The following is a 6937-nucleotide window of genomic DNA, read 5'->3' as shown; positions in this document are numbered from 1 at the left end:
CCAGAGTTGGCCTCTTTTGACGTCTGGATGGTCCGAATGAGCTAAAGCTGAAGAAATTGAACTGAATACCCGTTTTTTGACCGTATAAAGCTTTGAAAACGTATTACATTTTATGTTACGTTCAGATAAGCAAGACAGTAATATATGTCCTGCTGCGAGCGTATATGTTTTTATAAACTGCAGCAATCAAGTTCAAGACCCTTCGGCACAGCAGAAAGATGCCAGTCTTACTGGTTGTAGGGTTCGACAATTGGGTCCCTAAAGATGGATTATTATGAGATTATTGCTTGGCTCTATTAGCATCTGCAATCGCGGCATCGACTGCAAAAGATCTTAAGCTAGTGTAGATTTTCTTCCTGTATTCCTGGACGCCGCACAGTTTCGTTGGCTTTACGACTTGTCGCGTAGCTTAGCTTCCTTGATGAGTATATTTCCTTAGAGATTTAAATAAACAGCGTTGATTCGAAACCTCTAACGATGATGCCCCGTTACAACTTCATCTTTTTCCGGTGGTCAAATACGCCCGAGCTTTTACTAATCAATGACACAGTACCCGGCACACGTAGTAGCCTGTAATGCAGTCTGTCTACTCCATTGTCTATAGCTAACTAAAGGTAAATATGACTACCCCTACATGATACCTATTCAGTTGTGACATCAGACGGCCCCCTAGATGAACGTGCGACCGTCAGTGTCCTCTGGTTCCTTGACGTCGAGGCTTCATATCGGTCTACTGTTCATTTTATGAAATCTCTTGTAATACATTCAACAAAAATCAAATACATCTATGTACATATCTAGGCGAGGCCACTATTACTGTTTAAATAAATGGCTACCAATAACGGCAATTCTTCATGACCCACCAACTTTTATGCGGGACCAGTCGCTCACTGGCTTTTACTATTCCTCCTCCTGTCGTACGCCAGGAATTTTCTAATGAGAGTTTCAGGAAACTAGGACTGCGCCATGTTGTGCTCGTATTAAGCCTGTTTATTTCGTAATGGCTGGTAGCTTGACAAGAAATACGCTCGCACGCGTCGTGACTGCATCCATCGTAACGTTCCAGTTACGCATCTTCGAGCTTGCACAAACACTAAAAGAAGCCCTTAATAAAGTCGATATCTGACTATCGTTGGATTTAATGTGTAGAACCTCCATAGCTGCACAGCAGAGTACCAAATAACTGTATACGAGATGTTACTAACTACGTCAGCTAAAAAGAAGGTTCAACGCAACCAGCCTTTCGATCGAACCACGGTTCTGCTAATCTTCATTCGCAAAATTTCATAACGTTACGACGGGCCGCAGCCGCAATGTCTAGTATGAACTGTTTGTCAGAAAGTTCGAGACGGCATCTCCGCTCAATAGTTGGAATCTACGTATACATACAACCGTTTTGTTATAGACCGCTGATTCAGTGACATGTATACTATAGTACTTTGTCGTTTCTGTCCTATTGAAATGGAAATTAAGAATATAAAATCGTACCTACGAGCCAATTGACGCCGTGACGAATCTACGTCCGTTTAAACAACGTCGGCTCCGTTCCTTTGAAGAAACATCAGTCACCAAAATGTCTAGTCAGTGATGAGTCAGATCGTGCCGAGTGCGTAAACTGTCCGTTCAAGGACTTTAAAAACGAATCGAAGTGACCTTCCTCAAAGGCAAAGAAAATTATATGAGTTACCGCAACGAATCGTTATCGCTTATGATACACACATACTTTACTACGAGTCGTGTTGTGTGTGAAAAAAAAACATTGCGAACAACCTTACAGTCAGTAATCATTCGGGATGCAAAGATAGACGTGAACGCAATGCTGGTTACATCGATAAAAACTGGTACGAGCTATCGTAAATACAAATCGGTCTGAGAGGCAGCTGCTGCTTCTCGACTTGAGAACATTGAGTACACGATGTTCGAGCTGAAAACGCAACGAAGTAACAAAAATACAACGATTATATATATGTATCTGGATCGTTCGAAATCAGTTTCCACTAGCCTCATGCATATTACCAACAAGTTCATTGATTTGGCTAAGTTATCTGCGTCCCCCTGGCACCCGTACTGAAAAGATTATTAAAGACCATTAAGGCCAGATTCGAAAATACAGTTGTCCAACTGGGTTGACAGTTCACATCAAGGACATAGAACTGGAAAACTAAAGTTGAATTGCTTACAACGGACTATTACGGTTCGACGGTCGAACTGCCATCTATACATCTATGTGTATATTGTTTCTACTCGTCCTGATAACTTGTTAACGCGTATCTGGAAAACACAAATGGAAATTCAGCCGTGTTCCATTGCGACAGTAGAACTATCGCACTCACATTATTATAATGTCGTTCGCTTAGAAGAGGGCCTATCGTACCCGTATTTAAAAATTGAACTTTCTCAGGGATCACAATGGTAAGCAGGATAAAAGTAGCCATGTTTGATGATTCTTCATAAAACATTGCAACGCAAAAACTTCGAAGGTTTTGCTATACTTAAATATGCGACTGTACATGGAAGCACGGTAGTCTCAGTCGTAAGGTCCTGGTTCGAATCCGTGGAACCAGTTTGCACATATAAGGGGAAGTGTTGCTTATCTTTTCTGTATTTCATTGTTGCAAAATTCATTTGTTGAAATTTAAAAGTCAACGAGACCTTTAGATCGCATGGTGGGTGGATTGATTTGCGAAACGGGTTTTTACCCGTTTTCGCAAATCTGTATCTATAACATGTATGAAAGGTGTGAAACTGGAGTAAACTAATAAGAGGACCGCGATAGTGGAGATTGAGATACAAGGGCTTACGTAACTAGATTTTGCATATTTGTAAAAATCGCTCCATAGCGTGACTTGTCTTATTGTTAGTTCGACTCCGCCTTACACAATTCGAAATAAATAACATATAGACACTTTAGTAATAGCACAATATCCCTTCAAGGTAGAGTGGCTGTTTGTGACATGTCGAAACAATTTTCTTGACAAAAGAAGTTATATCCATATCGGTCATTAAAACTACTCTATCATACGACGCACAGTAGTTATCTGATATTGTTCCTCCGATATATTTTTTGTCGCTTACTCAGAAAAGGAGCTATATCGTAGACAGTCTTTATCGATTCAACCGAACGAGTTGCAGAGGGCCACCATAGAAATTTCGATGAAACGGCGACCCCATGTTTCGTATTTATTGTACGGTATTAGGGGTATTCTTCCTTGCACAGTACTTCTCTAAATATTTTCCAACTGTATTATTGTTTACTGAAAATAACGCGATGTATAATAATCGTAGTTCCTGCTACTAAACGGCCTAGGGGCATCGGTGCTGAGACATTTCAACTACGTCCAAAACCGGCGAAACCTCTAACAGTATCCTCAAGCAGCAAGTATCTGCAATTACCTGAAAGATGAAGGGCCTGCAGAAAGGTACTCTGTGAAGTGAATAACAACTTAATTAGGCCACAGTCTACTTGATTGCACAAAAATCACAGGCCTGAGTCTATCTAATGAACATTTATACTGCTTCATCGTGCAATACACCTTGTTATTTCAGCTCGTCCTTACTAACCCACGGAGGACGTTAGCCACAGCAAGTTCCATCCGAACTGCAATGCTCATGACAGAACCCACGGCTGATAGGTCTACAGAGGAAGTTACAAATGTCCTGTAGGAAATCCCGAGCTAGAAAAGAAACCGGCGAGCATTACGAATCGAACTCAAGTAGCGAAAAAACACTGACTATAAAGTGGATTTCCAATTTGCAATGTTGACACAAACCTCTCGATTAAGGAATATTATTAGAAGGGATGTAGAAAAAAGGCAGCAACTGTCGCAGTTACCAACCTCTGTTTATACCGTACGACGCACGCTACAGTTACAACAGATATATACACGGAATTGTCCAGCGGTCTACAAATACTTTGTTAATTTTCGCATAATTCTATCACATAATAATAATAATGGTAGTGAAATAATGAAAGGAGAATCTATAAATATTTCAAAAAGAAGGCCGCTCGGCTTCGCGCTATGCATATTTACCATTATGGTCCAAAATTCTAGGGAACTCAGGTGGGTTATGACAATCTGAAAATGGCAGGTTCCTAGCGAAATATATTTGGATGAAATCACATGGTGTATCTGTATTGGGAACACCAAAATGTACCCTTAACTTTATTTTAATTAACATAGTTACATAATATCCGAAGTGCTCAAAGTTTGAAATGTTAATTATCGTTTTTTCTAACCAGTTCGGTTGTAAGCTACATCATTACTGGAAGAAGTTGAGTTACCCGTTTTCTAGAGGAAACACCTGCATCAAAGTCATGTCTAATTATCGCAGAATATCACAATGTAGCTATAATAATAGTATATACGTTTTTTAAACTACTCACATGCATGCGCAGCAAGATTTCAATAGAGTTGAAAGTTCAAAGCAGAAATTCCAGTTGGCAAATAATGAAGAATCTGACCTAAGGTAAATGATGCGGCGCCTTCATACACTGTCTACCATTAATAAAGGTTGTGAGAAAAAAAAACCCGTGTAACGGACTGCAAAGACATAAACACAATCAGTTGTTGGAAAATCTGCGTCAGACCGTTTTATAACTGTTAATTAATCAAAGTAGACAGACGTATCAGTAAATCCAAAGTACGTCTCAACCTGGTCTATGGATAACAGGGTGTCAATGAGTAAATCTAGAGGCGCGTCTAGATGTCGCACCGCCCAAGTGGCTTTTGTAAATTTTCTGAAACCGTCTTCTGAGAACTTTTGCTGCAAGTTAAAATTACCTTTTACTTAAAAAATGTAAGTAAATATGTAACCACTTTAACTAAGTCGTTTCCGAGTATTTGAATGATCGTTTGCGAAGGTGTAGACACATCATATCCATCCTCTTTTTGTTCTAAAAATGTAAACAAAACACATCAAGCTTAACTCAGACTACATTCTACGCTTTGAAGAATACGCTCCTATGTATGGCTAACCGGTATTTGCGGTCATAATATATATAATACATAAATTATCATAAAAGTAAATATCTTGATCGTTCTTGCTGTGGCGGTTTCAGTTAAATATTCAATGAATCTATTACTTGAAATGAGCGCGGCATAGAATGAATTTACATGCGTATATATGAAATGTTCGAAAAGGCCACATACGCCCCTGGATCAACCAATAGCTGTCATATAGTTACTATCAATTTACTTTAAACTGTCGACATGCCGTAGACATATAGGCTCCAGATTATTGCAAACCCGTGCCTTGTTCTCGTCGCTGTGGTGATGACGTGTCTGAAAACGGTAAACAATAATACAAAATAGGTAAGATCGCCGCTGCCCACCTCGAACATGGAAGGGCAAACGGCAATGTTGTTATCAGCTGTCGGCTAACTTCACAGTCTAAGATTATCAGAAACAATGGAAACTAACCAATTTCGACACGAGCGTTTACAAAAGGATTTACAGAACACAGTAATACTCATGTCGGCTACGAACGAAACCAGTCGGTGATCAATTTGAAGTGAAACTGCTGGACTGCCTTTTTTAAAACCGGGGTAGCACGCGGTATATATACATAGCTAAAGGGAAAAAGCTTCGCAGACTTCTCCACCGTATGGAGGTATAGAAATACTGAACTATACATTATACCTTAATGCTTGCCAAAGGTGGATCCGTAAGTGTATATATTCAATGCATTCCTTATATATGTATGCACATCTGTATAATCTTCAAAGGCGACCAGCTTATAATTCAGCTGATTAAATTATCTGAGCATAAATAGCCTTTTGCTTGCATCCTCAGGATGAATCATAGCAAATGTTAGGGGAACTTTTGTATGTAGCTATAATTAATAGACGGGCCAAGAAAAAATTCTAACGTCTCAATATATTCAGTAGGAATTGTAATTGCCAATAGACCACTGATAGAGTTGAGGGTCCCTTATATGGATTTTAATTCTTCAATGCAAGCCATGAAGTATCCATCAAAATACGCTTTATGAAATTTGATTTTCTAGATCTCAAAACCTTCACTATAATATCTCAGATAGTCCGGCTTGTTGAAAAAAAAAACGAAATTAATTTTGAAGAAAAAATCCATCAGCTGTTTTTGCTGAATATTTCAACTTAAGGGAAGTAAAATGAAAGAGGGAATAAAACAACCCGAGTCTATTTTTTAGCTATGTTATAGCATGTACCTCGTTGTCTAGGCCAAGACCTATGAGTAATATTCCAAGTTATGTCAACAGGAAACTCTCTACCCTTTTTTTAGTCTTATAAGTGTCAGCTCGCCACTCGTCAATCATAAACTAATGAAGCGTTGCATAGTGAACAAATATGCCCCTACCGCAAACAGAATAGAGATCATACTGAACCTCAAGTGCAACATCATGAAGCTAATCTCCATCGCCCATTGTGCTGTCTGTGTAGAAGCTCTCATAGTGATGACCAGTATCTTCAGCAGTCCAATGTTTTATCATCTTCATCAAACTGAGCTTTTGAACCTGTAATTCTTGCATAATCTGGATTAAAGGATTCTTTTCGGGAACTTGCCTATAATCGTCACTACCTTTAATTTCAATATGCTTTGGTTGACCAGATTTAAAGGGGTAGCAAGTTTTATACCTTGATCTTCGTCAATCTTATAGTCGATGCAAAATAAATATTATGTCAGATTAAAAAAAGTAGCAAAAATATAGAGTAACAGCGCTAATATTAATGTTTATCTTTGGTGCTACAAGAACGTCTGTTGTGCTGCCATAAGAAAATTTTATAGTTGAGGCAGGAGATGGACGAACTTCTTTGGTTCTAAGATTCCGACTGATTTCGTTCCTGCCGAGAAGACGAAGTTCAGATAACGAAAACATGACAGAAAAGCCACATTAAACAATGCAAGCCTGCGTCATTGTTGGTTGAATTAAATTTCTCGATGCGCATCGAATTCTTGTT

General features: G+C 39.0%; 1 long non-coding RNA gene across 2 annotated transcripts in view; it reads left to right on the top strand.

Moving 5' to 3' along the window:
- The first annotated feature begins 5159 nt into the window (after window positions 1-5159).
- LOC147752701 (uncharacterized) overlaps window positions 5160-6937 on the top strand; it is a 16502-nt gene continuing 14724 nt past the window's right edge. For both annotated transcript variants that reach the window (XR_015313389.1, XR_015313390.1), the window contains exon 1: window positions 5160-5312. This is a non-coding gene — a long non-coding RNA (uncharacterized LOC147752701). The remainder of the gene's footprint in view (window positions 5313-6937) is intronic.

This window comes from Varroa jacobsoni, unplaced genomic scaffold (genome assembly GCF_002532875.2).
Source record: "Varroa jacobsoni isolate VJ856 unplaced genomic scaffold, vjacob_1.0 scaffold_1071, whole genome shotgun sequence".
NCBI lineage: Eukaryota > Metazoa > Arthropoda > Arachnida > Mesostigmata > Varroidae > Varroa > Varroa jacobsoni.
This window is presented reverse-complemented; position numbering and strand designations above follow the sequence as displayed.